This window comes from Conger conger, chromosome 10, assembly GCF_963514075.1.
Source record: "Conger conger chromosome 10, fConCon1.1, whole genome shotgun sequence".
NCBI lineage: Eukaryota > Metazoa > Chordata > Actinopteri > Anguilliformes > Congridae > Conger > Conger conger.
In genome coordinates this window covers 5,767,540-5,788,792 of record NC_083769.1, presented here as the reverse complement: position 1 = coordinate 5,788,792, position 21,253 = coordinate 5,767,540, and the positions used below count along the sequence as shown (strand labels likewise).

Sequence of the window (21,253 nt, the reverse complement as noted above, 5' to 3'; positions counted from 1 at the left end):
AAAGTGGAAGATTTTAATCTGGCCTAGTCAATTACCAAACCTTATCCCAATTGAGGATGTATTTGATTGAAGGGAAAACCCCCCTGAAACAAACAACAACTGAAAGAGGCTGCAGTAAACGCCTGGAAAAGCATCACCAAAGAAGAATGCAACAGTTTGGTGATGTCAATGGGTTGCAAGCTTCATGCAGTTATTGCAAGCAAGGGATATGCTACCAAATATTAAGTGTTACTTACTTTTATTATGTTTTATTTACTTAAATACTCTCTGTTCCAACACTTTTGCTCACCTAAAGATTGGGTGGTCTGATACCAAAGGTGTTTTGTTCTAAGTCAGGGGTGTCAATCTCTAGTCCTGGAGGGCCGCAGTGTCTTCTGCTTTTTGGTGTGTTTCAGTCTGAGGGATGAATTTACACCTTGTTTTTATTGCCTTAATTGGCTGCTGATTGAAAGGAAACCACAAATACCAGCAGACTCTGCAGCCCCCCAGGACTTGAGTTTGACACCCCTGTAGTTTAACACATCTAAATACCAGAAAATAAAAGCTGAAATTCTGAACTTTTGTCTTGTGTTCATCTTTTTATCTCAACCACAAATGTATTCAGGGCGGCACGGATGGTGCAGTGGGTAGCACTGCCGCCTCACAGCAAGGAGGTCCTGGGTTCGAATCCCCGTCGGCCGGGGCCTCTCTGTGTGGAGTTTGCATGTTCTCCCCGTGTCTGCGTGGGTTTCCTCCGGGTACTCCGGTTTCCTCCCACAGTCCAAAGACATGCAGGTTAGGCTGATTGGAGAGTCTAAATTGCCCGTAGGTATGAGTGTGTGAGTGAATGGTGTGTGTGCCCTGCGATGGACTGGTGACCTGTCCAGGGTGTATTCCTGCCTTTCGCCCAATGTATGCTGGGATAGGCTCCAGCCCCCCTGCGACCCTGTTCAGGATAAGCGGGTTCAGATAATGGATGGATGGACAAATGTATTCAGTGTATTGCAAAAACAAAAACAAATTCAGTCAGTAAAATAAAAACACAAACAAAAATAAATATTTAAAATGAGGTTTTAAAATTTCAGGATTTCTAATCTGGGAACATGATTACAAAAGGATCTCTGACTTGGTCTGACTGACTTTAAACAATAACTTGAAAAATTACCAACCTTCTAAGAACAAATATTACCTCAGGTACCATACACGTTGGAGTGTAGGTTATGCATTACCTGAAAAGCCGCTGAATATATATATATATATATTTTATTGATTTATTTGCACACAAAAAAACATGTACAACATTAAAGGATAACATCATACATAATATGCATGATGTGCGGGAGAGGAAAGAAACCCAAAGGAGCTTGCAGGAGTCCTCCCATAAATGATAAACATGGATTTTATACCAGTAAAATTTTTTGTGGGAAATTCCATTTAGTGGGGGAGTCCAGCCTCCAGTGGCAAGAGCTGCACATCTATGTTCCTCAAATACGAATAGAAATCATGGGCCAATTATAGTACACATTCCCAGTATATCTCTTCGACATCTCTGCCTGTTTAACGCAGAAACGCAGCAGTGAGTCACACTGTGATCAATCCTTCCTGGCTCTGGCAGCAGTGGAAACCATCGGTGCGACGAGCAGAAACCAAAAGTGCCTCTCCTCTCCTTCACTCCTGTGCTTGTGTGGGGAAAGACCAGAGAGCGCTGGCTTGAAGGCCCCAGCACAACAAAAATGACTTAACAAGTGTCTTAGTCTTGTAGTAAGACTTACAGCCCATGAGTATTTGCACAATGGTACAATTTCTGTTCTTTTGACTCTGTACTGATTTGAAATGAAACGATGCAGCGCAGACTGTCATTCGATATTTACATCCTTTTTGCATGATAGGAATTACATCACTTTTTATGCTTCCCAGATGTTTCTGATTAGTCAGAAATATTCAATGGCTTCCTTAGTGCAGATATAAGCTTTCAGTATGTAGTCTTCATTCTAGTATTTTTATTGCTTTTGGAATCTGTTATTGGCATTGGTCAACATGAGAACCAGAGTTGTGCCAATGAAAGTCAAGGAAGCCATAACAGGCTTCTTTTCTTTCTTTCTTTTTCTGGGAATTTCCATTCAATCAGCCTTCTTCACTGTACCTCTGACTGGATGAATCTGTGGAAAACATAAGGAAGACTTCGGTAGACGTTTCCCTATGAATCCAGACAGCAGGGAGGTGAGGAGCAGGCGTTATTTCTCACGCCTCAGAGCCAAACACGTAGTTACACGTGCCATCGAGATGGGCCACGTAGTTACACGTGCCATCGAGATGGGCCACGTAGTTACACCTGCCATCGAGATGGGCCACGTAGTTACACAAGCTATAGTCGAGAGACTCAAGAGGACTTCTGACAAAGTTATTATGTAAGATTACAGGGATTATTGCTAGGCGTTCCTGACACCATTATCTCAATTACATACTCCCAAAGCAGCACGCAGCATGGGAGACAGTAACACTGCAATGATGGAAGCAATTCCCCCAAGAATACCATCAGGACCGTTTCGATATCAGGCCATTGTTCAGGATCGCACACAATAGCCACCTCATCCTTCAAGGACAAGAACAAAACCCCTGATGGCGATTACTTTACAGAGGCTCACAATGTGGTTATTTCATTACCCCAGCGAAGCACAATACTGCCAGGGGAGGGGGGATTCAGCAGAAACAGCAGTTTCTTGATTCTAGGATTTTGATATACTTTGGAATCTGTTATTGGCATTGGTCAACATGAGGACCAGAGTTGTGCCAATGAAAGTCAACAAAGCCATTATGAGGCTGAGAAATGAGGAAAAGCTTCAGAGGCATCAGACAAATAATGGGCTTCTTTTCTAACATGAAATTATAGTCTAGCATTTCAGAAGCTGATAGCAGAGGGGTTAACGGGTGGAGCAGAGGGGTTAACGGGTGGAGCAGAGTGGAGCAGAGGGGTTAACGGGTGGAGCAGAGTGGAGCAGAGGGGTTAACGGGTGGAGCAGAGGGGTTAACGGGTGGAGCAGAGTAGAGCAGAGGGGTGAACGGGTGGAGCAGAGTGGAGCAGAGGGGTTAACGGGTGGAGCAGAGTGGAGCAGAGGGGTTAACGGGTGGAGCAGAGGGGTTAACGGGTGGAGCAGAGTGGAGCAGAGGGGTTAACGGGTGGAGCAGAGGGGAGCAGAGGGGTTAACGGGTGGAGCAGAGGGGAGCAGAGGGGTTAACAGGTCGAGCAGAGGGGTTGTTGGGTAGCTAAGCCCCAGCTCTGGTTCTGGTGAATGGATGAGCCCCATGATCCAGGAACTCATCCTGACTGCGGCTGGTAGCCCCGCAGGTAATTGGTAATAATTAGGGAGGGTTCAGTCTGTGTTTCGTTGCTCACTAGCGACCCCTGCTGGTCTACCAGATTCCTGCACGTCCGCCTGTTAAGCTGCACATGAAGTGTCCTGCACTAAGTGACACATGTCATGACATAAGCTGGTGCTGTCTAGCACTAAGTGACACGTCATTACATAAGCTGGTGCTGTCTAGCACTAAGTGACACGTCATGACATAAGCTGGTGCTGTCTAGCACTAAGTGACACATGTCATGACATAAGCTGGTGCTGTCTAGCACTAAGTGACACATGTCATGACAAGCTGGTGCTGTCTAGCACTAAGTGACACATGTCATGACATAAGCTGGTGCTGTCTAGCACTAAGTGACACATGTCATTACATAAGCTGGTGCTCTCTAGCACTAAGTGACACATGTCATTACATAAGCTGGTGCTCTCTAGCACTAAGTGACACATGTCATGACATAAGCTGGTGCTGTCTAGCACTAAGTGACACATGTCATGACATAAGCTGGTGCTGTCTAGCACTAAGTGACACATGTCATTACATAAGCTGGTGCTGTCTAGCACTAAGTGACACATGTCATGACATAAGCTGGTGCTGTCTAGCACTAAACAAAGCTGTTAATGACACTGCTCTTATTTGTCTGTTTGTGATGACACCCCTGTTCTGTAGCTGCTAGGCAATATTTAAACACAGCTGTGTCAAATCGAAAGAGTAGGCTTGTTTCGTTCTAGAAAATGCTTTATAATTTTCCCAACACCAGAGGCAGCACTTCCGCCAGCCCAATTTGCAAGCTGCGGTGTGGTAAGAAGTGGGAGAGCTGAGGGTTCAGTGTTGATATACAAACGGCCAAATAAAAGGTGGAAATGCCACATAAAAGAAGCTATGTGTATTCGTGCATAGAGTTAAGAAATATAGGGTTTGGCTGATCATGTTTAGGCACTGTTCCAGCATGTGGATGGGGCCTACAATCAGGCATTCACTCACTAAGCTAGGGCTGCCCTACCCTGGAGATCTATGTTAGCAGTGTACCTAGAGCAGAAAGACATTACAACTGTACACACTTCAATATTTGTTTATTGCATCGTCGCAATATTTAACAACGTTATCGCATATCACATATTTTCCTCAGATCGTGCAGCCCTAATGAAATCCTACAGGAAGGCAGAGAGCCAGGAACAGGGATGGGCAGCCCTGCTCTAGGCTGTGCCAGTGCCCCAGATAGCAAGCGATTCTAGGCTGGATCTGTGCCAATTTGACTGACTTCAGGTTCGCTTGTTATCTGGGTGCTGACTGGCCAGTGGTCCCATAGCGCACATAATGGGCTGTAGTGTTTGGTCAGAAAACCAATGTTGTTGTTTGTTGTTTCAGAAAAACCAAGTCTCGTTGGATAGTATGTGAAACTCTGTTCCAATTCTGACATCAATAGTTAGAAGACTAGCAGGTGCACCGTTGGATAATAGCAGGTCGATAACAGTGTATATGTTACTAAGTCATCTGATAGTGTTCTGTTTCATATCCTGATTCATGCAAAGTGACATGCCATGACATAATCTGTTGCTTTCTAGCACTAAACAAAGCTGTTAATGACATTGCTCTTATTTGTCTGTTTGTGATGACACCCCTGTTCTGTAGCTGCAAGGCAATATTTAAACACAGCTGTGTCAAATCGAAAGAGTACGCTTGTTTCGTTCAAGACAATGCTTTCTAACTTTTCCCAACACCAGAGGCAGCCATCTGACAGAGATCAGATTCAGTGGAACACAAACCCAAGGCCCTCACAAACTAGCCTAAGTCTCAGTCTAAGTGCATCGGTGGCAGCTGTTGATATGTGCATGCATTATGATTTCAGCCTTTGAAAGTAGTTTCAGGTAGTTATCTCCAAAAAAGACTAAACCGTTACCGTTCTTTGTACATGCTATTTACTTTAATATTCAAATATATACTGCTCAGGAATCAAAAACACAGTATCTATGGTAACCCCAATATGGGGAATGTTTTAAGGGAAAAAAAAAGACTATTTAATGTTCTGTTGGAGAATTTGTGTTGAATAAAAAAAAAGAATGGGTTGGAAAATCATCTAGAAAAATCTTGTGCTTGCAGATTACGCCAACAGCCAGTGCAGGTGGAGGAAATGTCCATCAAATGAATCCATTTTAATTACAGCCCCTCATTAGCCCAACATAACAAAGAGCAGCTTCCCCAGCCCCTGAGTCAAGGACCATGAACTCTCGCCCTTGAATCCAAATCCAGCGACAGGATGCCTGATGTAGACGATTGCCTCACACCAGAAGGACGGCTCCCAACTGGCCTCAACTGGCTGTTCTTGGAGAACAATTACTACTTTACAGTCCAAAAGGAACATTCCAGAAGGCAGCAAAATACATTTTTCTGGTCAAATTTCAAATCCAATGTGCGTACAGAGGCAAAAGAGCAGAATTTGTACCACTGTCCAAATACTTGCGGACTGCACTGTATAATTGTAAACTCTGGAATTTTTCACTCTTCGGAAATTGAATTCAACCGATGGGAAACAAACATACATAACAGTTGTGGGACTGGGACCCGCACGGTCGGTGGTTCGATCCCCGGTGTAGCCACAATAAGATCCGCACAGCTGTTGGGCCCTTGAGCCCTGCATTGTTTGTCTCCTGCTTAGTCTAACCAACTGTACATCGTTCTGGATCAGAGTGTCTGCCAAATGCCATTAATGAAATAAATAATGAAATATCTCCTGTAAACACACTACCCCCGAGACAATGTGGTGAACAGGTCAGATTTTGTTTTAGTAAAGATGCCAGGGTTAGTACCTGACTGCTTCTTTGACCTACTGTAACCAGTCTAATCTGGTTTGGCCTGACTTGCACAGCAAACAGTATCACCTCTTTGCCTGTGGCTCCAGGCTAAGCCTCTTCTGCCTGAGCGTTACAGCAGCAACATGAAGGTCAATCTGGTTATAGAGGACTGGGAGGGAGACGATCAGGCAGAAAGGTCACTCTTCCCAATACGGCAGCAGCCATCACTCGCCCAGGGGCACACTAGGACAGATCAGAGCTAGAACTGACCTTCATACAGATAAAAACAAATCCAAGAATGCACATTGCACTCCCTTTAACCTGTGGCACGCATCTCAACAACGCTGTTGTTTCTCAATTGTAAATTTACAAATCAATCTTGACTGAAACTGCATTTGAACAACTATATAATAAATAAACTGATGCTAATATTATGGTTGATATAATGGGCTGAGATGATGATGACGCAACCAGAGAGGTCAGTCAGACATTTCACGCTGTGGGCTTGTTAGCCGATCGGGTGGGTAGGCTACACCTCAAACCTGGTTACAGTCTGGATTTGTGATGTAATGTAAAAATGGCGGTATTAGCATCAGCATCAACGAATATGGGCAAACAAATATTGGCTATTGATACAGGAATTTCCACATTGTGCATCCATAATTATTATGTAGATATAGGTATGGTATTGGCATGTACAAATCACAAACATTGCAGTGCATTGAGTAGGAGCAGTAAAGGCATTTAACATATAAATATTTAAATGCAGTCCCCCTTTTCTGTTCGACAGCATCTTTGCCACAAGAATTGTGGAAATGCAACATTATATTTCATTTGTGAATGTGAAACTAACAGCTCCTGTAGGTGGAGGTTTTCTGCTGGCTGTTGTAGGTCTGATGTCATGAGCACACATGATGAATTGTCCAATAGAAACATGTTGAGACCTGAGGCTACCCCCCCTCCCCCCTCCCCCCATCACTGTCTGTCCTTTCCAATGTCTGCATCTTGTTCCAGAGTCTAGCCTTCAGTGCCAGGCCCTCTCGCTAGCAATTCTCTCTTCGCTAATTAGCACAAAGGTGATTAATGGCGGTAAGGGCAGGAATTTAATGTGATAATTATGCCGGGGATGCTTAAACAAGGATCACTCAGGTAACATATTGCTCAAGCTGCTAATTCTGACAGGCTCATCACTAATGCCCACAGAAGATCCCGCGGCTCAGACCAGCCTACGCACAGAAGAGTGAACAGAATGTAGACCAGGGTCATGCACAAATCAGCCTGTAAACTACTGTGTCCTAAGTGTCTACTGAGCATACTTCCTACTGCTGAGTGGCTATTAGTACGCGATGGGCAGTATGCAAAACATATCCTCCATACTATTTTCTGATTGTTCTGTGGAAGTGTGGTTCTGACCTTGTGAGACCATGCTTGTGTGTTATTGCTGTTCTTAATGGAAAAAGTCGGCAAAACTGCAGCTCATTTTCAAGTTGAAGCTGTGCGTCATGTCATTTACTTCCTGAAAAGTATGGTCGCAAATATAGTACTGTACAGAAGTCTTAGGCACCCTAGACTTTATTATATATATGTTCATTTTTTTGTGTGAGTTAGTATAAAAGAACACATTTAAGATTTCCAAATATTCATTTTCCAAAAGATTTAATTTTACAGAGACATTTTTGTAACCTATTACTGTAAGCAATTGACTACTTTTTACATAAAAACTAAAAAAAAAAAAAAAAACACTTCTCAAAAAATGCTTTGCAGAGAATGGATTTGCAGATAAATGAGTGAGGCAGTTCGATTTTTAGGCAGAAAGGGAACAAGGTGTTCTCCTTTCTCATCTTCAGAAGGAAGCCAAGAACAATAACACTAATTATGTTGTAACAAAACATACAATTTGGAACTTCTGGAGCTGGTTTATATCATTTTATTGGAGTAATCTTGTTAAAGTGTCTTCGTAGCCCAGCTACTAGACTATCACCAATCATCACAAGTGCAGGCTTTGCCCTTTTAGCTGCTGGTTTGCGCACAGGCGATATCACCAGCTGACTATCACTGGGAGTCCACTGGAGCAGAATAAGGCTGGCTATGTCCCCTGATTCCTTGGCCTTTCACTGCATCACCTCCTCCCAGTCATGCCCATGAGGGTGAGACATTACCAGCTGTAGTAAGAGATGATGGCGCTCCTCTGATTGATCTTGATTATTAAATCAACTCCTGTGACATCTGACTTACAGAATTTAAACTCATGTCAATAAATGTCCTTCCTCACAATGAACTCAAGGAAATATACTGACTGACATATTAGATCTTCCACAATTTTTAAAACACTTTAAAATGCTACTACTCCAATACAAATTTACCAATTTGCACGAAATGTAATATATTGCCTCATCTCAGATACCTGTATAAACTATTTATTTCCTGATAAAAAAAAATGAACCAATGAATCTGCACAATAATGGTACAAAATCCAAAACCGTTACATAAAGTTATGAAAGTTGGTATGAGCATTGACAGTTACATCAACACTCTAGCCCTAAAAACATAGTTCAATCCAAGCACATGGTGCTGCTACAGAGATTGAAGTATGAAAAACATATTTAGAAATTCATAAAAAATTACTGCTGTATCAGACAGGCCCTAATTGATGGCATGGTCCATCATCTCCATTGGTATGTATGCAGTATATATGAAGTTGGTGTCTGCCATCATAGAGTCTCTATTGATTATGCTGCTAGGACCCCGGAATCACTGCTTGCAGCTATGTTTCTGGATAGTTTTTCTTTTTTTCTTTAAAAAAAAATTAATTATGGTGCTCTCACTGTACATCAACAATGTCCATGAAAACAGGCTTAACCAAACTGCAGGAAGTGGGCCTTACACTCACCCAAAATAGCCCAAACTGCCACAGAAGAGCCGGGAGCCACTGGTCCCTGTGACTCTGATTAATATGAACTCAATTAGCAGCCCTTATTCAGCACTCAGCTGGTCTAGCCAGGTCAAGGCCCTGGAGTCCTCCAGCTGCCAACAGCTGTAAACACCACCTCCTACCCTTCCCATGAGCCCATGGTACTGTTCTTCCCTCCGTGACGACAGTTATTTTATGTATTTGTATCAGATGATCCTTCAATTCGGCCTGACACAGTAGCACAACTGAACGGACCATTTTCACTCGTTTTTATACACAATGAACGAATCCTTCCATCTTGACTCCCCTGTGGTTTGTAATGCATACTGGCACCAAAAATGTCTGCCATTGTGAGATAGCCTACCTGAAAGCTATACTTTTGAAGCGATATTATAACACGTATCATCTCTTGATTAGAAATGATGGAACTTAGATAATATCATTATTTATGCATATTTAATCATATCTAATAGGCAAATTTATGGCCGTACATTTGATCTTTTTTTAAATACACATACTGACGAAACGCAATGCCATTGTCGTGATCAATAACTAATTTGAATGATAAACCACTTTTAGCACGCCCTCATTGTTTCCAATGGTAACCCAAATGGGAATGTGGCTCATCCGCACCTCTCCCTACATGCCTATAAGCACAAACTACTCACCCATAACAGATATTATATTTTAAATACAATAATAAAATGTACAACATTAATCAGTTTGGCAGCTCCACAGGATGCCAATATTTCGCGAGAAAAGCCAAAGCACCTGTTGCGTGCTTTCCCTCGCGTGTATACACAAACATTCCTTGCCAATCCCAACTGACAAAAGGAATACCTACCCTGGCAGCCCTCGATGAGTATGGATCCTCAAAAAGTGCCCATATCTTTGGTTGCCGAACTTCGCAGCAGCTCCGTGACCTGTCCTGGCTGGGCAATTCCTTGTCGTCTTCGGTGTCGTCCGGGTCTGGAGGTTCGAATATATCGAGTGCTTCTTCTCCATCCCTGTGCTGGCGGTATGTCATCCAGCAGCAAGGCTCCACGTCCGTTTCATCTATGCCCCAAAACGCCAGCTCCTCCTCGAACAAGGGCCCGCAAACATCGGCCGGGCAATGGAGCTTGCTAGGCCAATATGCCCGGGTGACGGTCGAAAAAGAACTCGCTCGTTGGAACCTTCCCGGTGTCCGCATCCGAGTTTTCCTGGGGGTCGGGATCGGCGAGCCAGGCCAAGCGGGTACGCGGGAGGGTCCTAAGAGTGCTCTTGTAGGTTTCGTGTCGCGTGCCACCGACGTTGATGACTATTTTGTCCGAGTCTTCCCCCCTGGTCATCTGTTCCTTCAGACATGTTTTAGACGGAGGTTTCTTGCCAGACTTGCGCCCACGGAAACTCGAAACACACACCGAGCTGATCATAGATTTCGACGGAAAGACTGACCTTTGAAAACACCCTTTTCTTTATGGTTTTACTTGAGTACAATCCTTTTTGCTTCTAAATCCACAGTGATTTCGCTAAGAAAGGTGGGACAAAGGTCAGTTCTCAATTTATTGGGTTGCTATGAAATGACTTTGACCATGGAATGATTGTTGGTGCCAGACAGCGTTGTTTGAATATCTCAGAAACTGCTGATCTCTTGGGATTTTCAGGCACAAAAGTCTCTAGAGCTGTTCTGACAAAATCGCCTTGTTAATGAGAGATGTCAGAGGAGAATGGCCAAACTGGTCAAAGCTGATAGGAAGGTGACAATAACACAACGCATCATAACTCTAAGTGGATAGGCTACAGCAGTAGAAGTCTAAAAAATAAGTGATACATACCTAATAAAGTGCTCACTGAGTGCATGCATTCAACTATTCAAAATGACTGCTATACTCTTGTTTTAAACCCGACAACATTTTCTAAATTTTCTCAACCAAAGCCAAAACCCCTGGGATTTGGGTAGAGACACTTCATATTGGGCGTGGGACTGAAAGGGTTCACTTGAACCCAAAGATAAAAGAGGTCATAAAATGTCAACATACACTGAGGATTAATGTGTCATTTTTAAAGGCATTGTGGCCACCAAGAACAGAATGGTTGAGGATCCATGCTGAAGCTGTTGATAAATTGCTCAGGGCTATCATGGAATTAATGAACTACAATCCCATAATGCACCTGAGCATTATGTTATGCCAGACCTGTCCACATTAAACAAAATTGATGTTGAAAGTCTATGGCAAATCCATATAGGGTGGTCACTTCTCCATACATTTCCTGCCATGGCAATTTATATACTATAATCCCATCTCTACTGACTGCATCACTTTCTACAGTGGAAAACAACAGGAGGGCAAGCTGACTATTCCCCTTCACATTTTTTTCTGATTATATTTCCTGAAAACAGATATATTTCACAATGGTTTTATTAAGACATGTTGAATTGTGCATTGGATATTCAATGTGTTTATATCTTGAGCAAGGCTGCTGACGTGTTTGGACACCCATGGCAAGTGGACAGTTTATTCAGTCCAAAGTCAAAAAGCCCAAACACCCAAACACTAGCCGCAAATGTGACCCAAAATAGCCCAAACTGCCACAGAAGAGCCGGGAGCCACTGGTCCCTGTGACTCTGATTAATATGAACTCAATTAGCAGCCTTTATTCAGCACTCAGCTGGTCTGGCCAGGTCAAGGCCCTGGAGTCCTCCAGCTGCTAACAGCTGTAAACACCACCTCCTACTCTTCCCATGAGCCCATGGTACTGTTCTTCCCTCCGTGACGACTGAAGGCAGCTGGTGCCTCTGAGACTGAAAACAGCAGCAACCAAACAGTCAGCTTAGCCAACAGTTATTTTATGTATTTGTATCAGATGTATCTGTAGCTATGTTATTAAACTAGCGTGTTCGCATATTTATCACAGTGACTCAATTTTGACGAAAATGCCAGAGGCTTAAAAGCAGCTGTCTTCCAGGCGTCACTGAGGGAGTGAAAGTACCTTGGGCTTCCCATGGACACATAAGAAGCGTGGGAAATCAGATCGAACACACTCAAGACCACACATCACACACAGATTTTTGACTGAACGGTGGGGAAATGTACCATCAAATGTACCACAAACTGGCAATAAAAATCCTCCCTCCCTTAACAAAAGAATATTGAGCCATAAATTCTCTTAATTTGTCCCGGTGATTCTAAACGCAAGGAGTTGCCAAAGCGGCTCTTAAATCCAGTTAATGGTCTCCCACTGACAGATGCTGGAGAGAGACGACACATGTATCAACGTCACCCAAACACAGCTTTCTGTTCCTGTGCAATTCAACGCCTCTCTGCCTCACTCTGGTCCCACAGGGGGGACCCGACATGGTGAATAAGAGAAAAGGCGGTCGGCAAGAAAGATAGAAAGAGTCTCACCAAATTACAATTTCTCCCTTTATTTGACTGTGAACAGAACTGACAAGTAAGCAGAAGATTTTGTTTCAGTCGTCAGAGCTAAACAGCAATGATGCTTGAAATATTCCCCCTCTGAGGTAGCATTATAACAGCATCCAGCAACAGGTGAGGCTCAGTGCACTCCAGCCTGGCTGCCATAGGCTCTGTGCTCATGCTCTTTTTAAAGGTCTCTGTCTGCGGTGTGTATTTAGTTACAGGTAGTGCTTCTCCCATTCTTCTCCCAGTTTGCTTTGAAAAGACCTGCCTTCCAACAGCTTACACAGGTACCATTCTCCACAGCTGTTCTCAGTACAGCAAGCCACTATAGAACTGAGCTCTGATTAGTTAGAGCTGAAATAAAGCTACTCCACAGATTCACTTCAGAGAACACGTTCATTCTCCACAGAAACACACACATCCCCCTGCTCTGCAATTACACTGGGAATCAATTCCCCTTACACACACATGCACGCTACACACACAAACTGACTCTCACGCAAAACACTCCTGCATACTGTGGCACCCCTGCTCCTGAATGTTGTGCCACGTGGGTGGAGAACCCTGGAGGGGCCCGTGCAGGTCAACCGCGCAGACGTCACGCATTGGGAGAGGTGTGCGAAGGGGTATATCTGCCTAGAGAGGTGATGGGGAGATCAGCACCTTGGAGAGAGATCCCTCTACCTGCGGTCCAGGACCCCGGCCAGCACACGTGAGTGAGCAGAGTGGAAAATCACTGACTCAGCTGCAGCCTCTTTTCCTAATGAGCAGGGAATGGGATTTAAGGCGCGGTCGAGGCTGCAGCCAGGCTCAGTTGGTGCCATTCCTGAGCGTGTGAGAGTGTGGAAGGCAGGGAGAGGAAGGACCTGCAACGCCCAGCCATACTGAACCTGAGGAAGACCCCACCTTCACGGACGGCAACACCGAAGACCTGGAAACGGACGCCGGTCACGTGAGCCAGATAAATTCCCTTCCTATTCACCCCCTGTCTTTGTGTTTCCCGCCAGCCCTGACGCGGCCGAAGAGGGGAGGAGGGAGGAAGCCCTGGAAAATACCCCCGTCTGGGAAGAATCTTCGTTTATTTTTTGCCTAAACGGCCCCTTTGATTTCTCCAGTTTTCCCCTACCCTTGCCCTGAGGGGGGGCGCTATCACCGATACCCCGAAAAAAAAAAACACAGAAAAAATAAAAAGACATCTGCTATCTCCTGTGTTGGTTCCTAGCTGTGCCCACTCCCTGCACCTCAGGATTCACCCCGAGGCACCACAATACACAAATACAGGACGGCACATACATGCACACAAATTGAAAACCGACCACAGTTCACAACAGGTCCATTTCCTTCAATTCGGCCTGACACAGTGGCACAACTGAACGGACCATTTTCACTTGTTTTTATACACAAAGAAAGAATCCTTCCATCTTGATTCCCCTGTGGTTTGTAATGCATACTGGCACCAAAAATGTCTGCCATTGTGAGATAGCCTACCTGAAAGCTATACTTTGGAAGCGATATTATAACACGTATCATCTCTTGATTAGAAATGATGGAACTTAGATAATAGCATTATTTATGCATATTTAATCATCAGGCAAATTTATGGCCTTACATTTGATCTTTTTTTAAATACACATACTGACGAAACGCAATGCCATTGTCGTGATCAATAACTAATTTGAATGATAAACCACTTTTAGCACGCCCTCATTGTTTCCAATGGTAACCCAAATGGGAATGTGGCTCATCCGCACCTCTCCCTACATGCCTATAAGCACAAACTACTCAGCCATAACAGATATATTTTAAATACAATAATAAAATGTACGACATTAATCAGTTTGGCAGCTCCACAGGATGCCAATATTTCGCAAGAAAAGCCAAAGCACCTGTTGCGTGCTTTCCCTCGCGTGTATACACAAACATTCCTTGCCAATCCCAACTGACAAAAGGAATACCTACCCTGGCAGCCCTCGATGAGTATGGATCCTCAAAAAGTGCCCATATCTTTGGTTGCCAAACTTCGCAGCAGCTCCGTGACCTGTCCTGGCTGGGCAATTCCTTGTCGTCTTCGGTGTCGTCCGGGTCTGGAGGTTTGAATATATCGAGTGCTTCTTCTGCATCCCTGTGCTGGCGCTATGTCATCCAGCAGCAAGGCTCCACGTCCGTTTCATCTATGCCCCAAAACGCCAACTCCTCCTCAAACAAGGGCCCGCAAACATCGGCCGGGCAAACATAAAAGAGGTCATAAAATGTCAACATACACTGACGATTAATGTGTCATTTTTAAAGGCATTGTGGCCACCAAGAACAGAATGGTTGAGGATCCATGCTGAAGCTGTTGATAAATTGCTCAGGGCTATCATGGAATTAATGAACTACAATCCCATAATGCACCTGAGCATTATGTTATGCCAGACCTGTCCACGTTAAACAAAATTGATGTTGAAAGTCTATGGCAAATCCCTATAGGGTGGTCACCTCTCCATACATTTCCTGCCATGGTAATTTATATACTATAATCCCATCTCTACTGACCCTGCATCACTTTCTACAGTGGAAAACAACAGGAGGGCAAGCTGACCATTCCCCTTCACATTTTTTTCTGATTATATTTCCTGAAAACAGATATATTTCACAATGGTTTTGTTAAGACATGTTGAATTGTGCATTGGATATTCAATGTGTTTATATCTTGAGCAAGGCTGCTGACCCTGTGTTTGGAAACCTATGGCAAGTGGACAGTTTATTCAGTCCAAAGTCAAAAAGCCATGTGATCAGAGATAACAGTGCCAAATCGAGTTTGCAAAAGAATAGTAGTATAACAGGCCAGGGTAAAAATCCAGAGAATCAGACAGGCAGTAGTCAAAAGGGCAAGGCAAGAGAGAAGTTGATGCAAAAAAACAGGCAAACGGTTGTCTCAGGAATCACTAATAAACAGGCTTACAATCAATTGGCTCTGAATATGTAGATCAACATTCTGACAAAGAATACAACTGAGACCAGGGTTTAAACACAGAGGGATGAGACAAACTAGGCGGGGCATGGGAGTGAGGATGATCTAACCAATAAACCTCAGGTGAGACACATGAATGGGTAGTCATACAATGATGAGGGGAAATTCTGAAACCCCCCCGAATAGTGAATCAGGTAGACGAGAAGTGACTTGGGCTGAATCAGGAACAGTACAGTAAACATGGCGTCCCCCACCATTGTACTGTCGTAGGAAAGGATAAAGCAAGTCACTTTTGTGATTAAAGGTGCCTTAAAAGGTACAATAGATACCTGCCCAAAAACGCCACAAAGAACATACTAAACATTAAATATCTAAACAAAGCTAAAGCTAAAACACCTAAAATTGAGACGGGTGCATGGGGGTTGGACCCAAAATGCACGACTCAGAAACAATAATAGGATAAAGTCCTGTCAGGGCTTTATTTGGGACGAATCCCAGGAGCGTAGTCACAACAAGCAAAGTCCATACACGTAGATCCAGCCAAATAAATATTAAACAAACAAAAAGCACGGTGCCGAGGGAAGAGGCAAACTCGTAGTCGGTAGACGTGCAGGGAGGTCCGGTAGCAGGAGAGCTGTCAGCGGGGCAGAAGTCCAGGCGGACGGCTGGCAGAGTCGTAGTCGAGGGCGATGCAGAAGTCGAAACCATAAAACAATCAGCGAGGCAAAAGTACAAAGACGGTAGGCGAGGACGTGGTCAAAAACAAGCGGTGGTCAACAAAACAGAAATCAATAAACAATAGTTGGTAAACAGGCTTGGATCTTAACGTGACTCAATCAGTAAATAATGCTCAAGAGTTGCGTAGTAAACTAGAGGCAGACAATTTCGCAGTGAACAGTAGCGCGACTGGGATATAAATGCAGGTGTAGACAGGTGTAGACAATTAGTTAGAGCGTAGCAAGGAAATGGAAAACAGGTGCGATGGATGACAAGTTTAACAAGGTAATTAGTAATTGTTAGTAATAAACCTATCCTGACCTAGCATTAGTAAATTAGTAAATGACATGCACGAGAAACGTAAGGTAACATGAACACATGATTAGTTTGTTAGTTTCTACCCAATCCTGATCTAGCGTGAGTAGTTTTAGTAAATAGACAAATGGAAACAATTGGGGAGTGAATGACAGAAAGAGAGAGAGAGAAAAGGCGGAACGCAAGGTTTGCGGAAAGACATGTAAAAGTGTATGTTTAAACAGTAACCAGTCTACGTAACAATAAACATGAATCAAAACATAACACAAAACGAAACTAAGACGATAACCACTCAACATAACAAGGTAATATAATCGTAACAAAACATAACTAGACATGACAAAAAAATTAATCGTAACAAGAAATAAACTAAACAACATGACGAACCTAGACTAACATAATACATGATAAGACAATAAGTGACTAAGACAAAATGAATAAACATAAAACATGGCAAGACAGACCTGAAACGTGACAGGACCCCCCCCTTAACGACCGACTCCTGGCGGTCCTTTGAATTTGTCAGGGTGGTCACGATGGAAGTCCTTGATCAAAGTTTTATCTAGGATGAGACAGGGAGCTACCCAGGAACGCTCCTCAGGGCCATAGCCCTCCCAGTCAACCAGATATTGAACACCACGGCCCCCCTTACGAATGTTCAAAAGCTTTTTCACAGTGAAAGCAGGGTGGTTATCAATGATGCGGGGGGGAGGGGGTGGGGGATCGGGGGGACAAATGGGGTGAGAGGATACAGGCTTGATACATGAAACATGGAATGTGGGGTGAATTTTAAGTGAAGCAGGGAGTGACAGTTTAACAGAGGATGGGTTAATAATGCTGTGGATCTTAAAGGGACCAATGAAGCGGGGTTGCCGTTTGTGAGAGGTGGCTTGGAGGGGAATGTCCTTAGTGGACAGCCAAACGGAGTCATCTGGTTTGTAGGCTGGAGCTGGTGTGTGGTGTCGATCCGCAAAGCGCCGATTACGGTCTGCCGTGCGTAAAAACGCGGCCTTGGCATCCCTCCAGATTTTAGCGCAGCGCTTCATGTGGGTGGCGAGGGAGAGAACGGCGATCTCGGCTTCCTGGTCAGGAAACAGTGGAGGTTGGTAGCCAAGAGAGATCTCGAAGGGAGATTTTCTGGTAGCGGCGCAGGGCAGGGTGTTGTGCGCATACTCCACCCAGGTGAGCATCTTGCTCCATGAACCCGGATTCTGGTTTGAGACACAACGAAGTGCGGCTCCCAAATCCTGGTTGGCCCTCTCGGTTTGCCCATTGGACTGGGGGTGATAGCCGGATGAGAGGCTGGCCGTGGCACCGAGGGCCAGGCAGAAAGCTCTCCACACTTGGGAAATGAATTGTGGACCCCGGTCGGATACAATGTCTGAGGGGATTCCGTGGATGCGGAACACTTCCTTTATCAGTACGTCCGCGGTCTCTTGGGAGGTGGGTAATCCAGGTAGGGGGATGAAGTGGGCTGCCTTGCTAAAACGATCCACCACGGTGAGGATGGTGGTGTTACCTTTGGAAGGGGAAAGTCCGGTAACAAAGTCCACCCCAATGTGGCTCCAGGGTCGGCTGGGCACGGGCAGTGGTTGGAGTAGACCAGCAGGGGCTTGGTGGGAGGCCTTGCTTCTGGCGCAGGTAGTGCAAGACTTGATGAAGCGCCTGGTGTCAGGGATCATGGAGCTCCACCAAAACTTTCGTTTAAGCACCGCCGAGGTGCGGGTAAAGCCGGGATGGCAAGACAAGAGGGACGAGGGAGCCCATTGAATCACCGGTGTCCGGGCAGCAGATGGGACGTAGAGACGTGTTCCCGGGTTGGACCTGGGATCAGGTTCCTCCCGTAGAGCCCTCTGGATCACCGCCTCAATCTTCCAGGTTACGGAACCAACGATGCAGGAACCCGGGAGGATGTTCTCAGGCGCCTCACGCTCAGGACAGGTGTCGAATTGTCGGGACAGGGCATCTGGTTTGACATTCTTAGACCCTTGGCGGTACGTGAGAGTGAAGTTGAACCTTCCGAAGAACAGCGCCCATCTAGCTTGGCGTGAGTTCAGTCCCTTGGTTGTCTGGAGGTATGCCAAGTTCTTATGGTCGGTCCAGACGATAAAACGCTTCTCAGATCCCTCCAGCCAGTGCCTCCACTCCTCCAGAGCCAATTTGACCGCAAGAAGTTCTCGGTTCCTCACGTCGTAATTCCTCTCTGCTGGTGAGAGCTTCTTGGAGAGGAAGGCGGAAGGGTGCAGCCGATTGTCGGAGGAAGAAACGGAAAGCAAGGCTCCCACCCCAGTGTTGGAAGCGTCAGTCTCCACCACAAACTGGCGAGTGGGATCGGGGTGCACCAGGATAGGAGCGGAGGAGAAGAGTCTCTTAATCTTGACAAATGCCCCCTCCGCTTCGGAACCCCAACGGAAAGGCATGGCAGTAGATGTGAGCTTGGTGAGGGGGGAGACCACTTGATTGTAGGATCTAATAAATCTGCGGTAAAAGTTGGCGAATCCCAAGAAGCATTGAAGTTGTTTCCGAGTGGAAGGCGTAGGCCAGTCAGTGACCGCCTGAATTTTCTTGGGATCCGCCCTAATCTGTCCCTTCTCCAGGATGAAGCCCAGGAACTCGACCGTGTCTGTGTGGAAGACACAGTTCTCCGCCTTAATGAACAGTTTGTTTTCCAACAGTCTCTGGAGAACCTGCCTGACGTGTGTTTCATGTTCCTTGGCATTGGTGGAGTAGATAAGGATGCCGTCCAGGTAAACAAATACGTAGCGGCCCAGTAAGTCCCGAAGAACATCATTCCCTAGTGCCTGGAACACGGCAGGTGCATTGGTGAGGCCGAATGGCATGACCAGGTACTCAAAGTGTCCGAGGGAGGTATTGAAGGCGGTCTTCCACTCATCACCCTCTCGGATATGAACCAGGTGGTAGGCATTGTGTAGGTCCAACTTGGTGAAAATGGTGGCATCATGTAGGGGATGAAAGGCGGAGTCCATCAAGGGTAGAGGGTATTTGTTCTTTACCGTAATGTTGTTTAGCTCTCTGTAGTCAATGCAGGGACGCAAGGAGCCATCCTTCTTTTGTACGAAGAAGAATCCGGCGCCCACAGGTGAGGAGGATGGGTGAATCAGTCCATTGGCTAGGCAGTCCCGGATGTATTTCTCCATGGACTCCCTTTCAGGTCTGGAGACATTGTACAGACGGCTTGAGGGGAGTGTGGAACTGGGTAGAAGCTCGATGGCGCAGTCGTAGGGTTGATGAGGGGGAAGCGTCTGTGCCTGTGTCTTGGAGAAGACCGTGCCAAGGTCATGGTAAGGGGTGGGCACCTTCTCCAGGGAGGGCTTGGGGGTTTGTGGTGGGTTGGGTGCATCCTCTGCTGGTGCAGGAGCGGATCGAAGACAGGATTGGTGACACTCATGACTCCAGGCTTGAATCAGGCATGAACTCCAGTCAATGGTGGGGTTGTGTCTCTGGAGCCAGGGTAATCCCAAAATGAGCTGATCATTAGGGGACCGGATGACGCGGAACTGAATCATCTCATGATGGTTCCCAGAAATGATCAGTTGGATGGGTTTGGTGATGTGCGTCATGCGGCAAAAGGTCTTTCCATCCAAAGACCGAGCATTCTCGGGATGGGGTAGTGGGAGGGTGGGGATGTCCAGTTCCATGGCCATTCTTTCATCAATGAGGTTAGCGTCAGCTCCGGAATCCACCAACGCATTAACTTGGATAGTTCTATCGTGGAGAATCAACATAGCAGAAAGTGAGGGACGATGGTCGTTCCTGGCAGACCCTTCATGTCTGTCGAGCGCTCTTACCTCGACTGATCTCTTGGACCGGAAGGTACGTGACTAAGACAAAATGAATAAACATAAAACATGGCAAGACAGACCTGAAACGTGAAAAAAATAAAGTCATTATTCTGACCAGTCAGATGTTTCCGCAACACACTGAGGTTTGAAATTAAAGATCTGGCTGGGCTGCTGTATTCAAAGGTACAATAGGTAAGATTTTTGTGTTAAAACATTGTTACAAGGCCATTGTAAATCCCTTCCTATCATTGAAAAAGGCTCACAGACATGTTGACTCACCCTCTGCCTGTGTGTATAGTCCTTAAATTCGGGTTTCAAAATATACCGCTGACGGGCCGCACACTCACACAGTGACAGTGTACACAGGCAGGACTGCACACTCACACAGTGACAGTGTCCACAGGCAGGACTGCACACTCACACAGTGACAGTGTACACAGGCAGGACTGCACACTCACACAGTGACAGTGTACACAGGCAGGACTGCACACTCACACAGTCAAAGTGTCCACAGGCAGGACTGCACACTCACACAGTGACAGTGTCCACAGGCAGGACTGCACACTCACACAGTGACAGTGTCCACAGGCAGGACTGTACACTCACACAGTGACAGTGTACACAGGCAGGACTGCACACTCACACAGTGACAGTGTACACAGGCAGGACTGCACACTCACACAGCACTCTGCACACTCACACAGTCAAAGTGTCCACAGGCAGGACTGCACACTCACACAGTGACAGTGTACACAGGCAGGACTGCACACTCACACAGTGACAGTGTACACAGGCAGGACTGCACACTCACACAGTGACAGTGTCCACAGGCAGGACTGTACACTCACACAGTGACAGTGTCCACAGGCAGGACTGTACACTCACACAGCACTCTGCACACTCACACAGTGACAGTGTCCACAGGCAGGACTGCACACTCACACAGTGACAGTGTCCACAGGCAGGACTGCACACTCACACAGCACTCTGCACACTCACACAGTGACAGTGTACACAGGCAG

General features: G+C 45.6%; 1 pseudogene; it reads right to left on the bottom strand.

Moving 5' to 3' along the window:
* Window positions 1–2,220: 2,220 nt before the first annotated feature.
* Window positions 2,221–10,370, bottom strand: LOC133138607 (potassium voltage-gated channel subfamily C member 4-like; annotated as a pseudogene).
* Window positions 10,371–21,253: the final 10,883 nt, after the last annotated feature.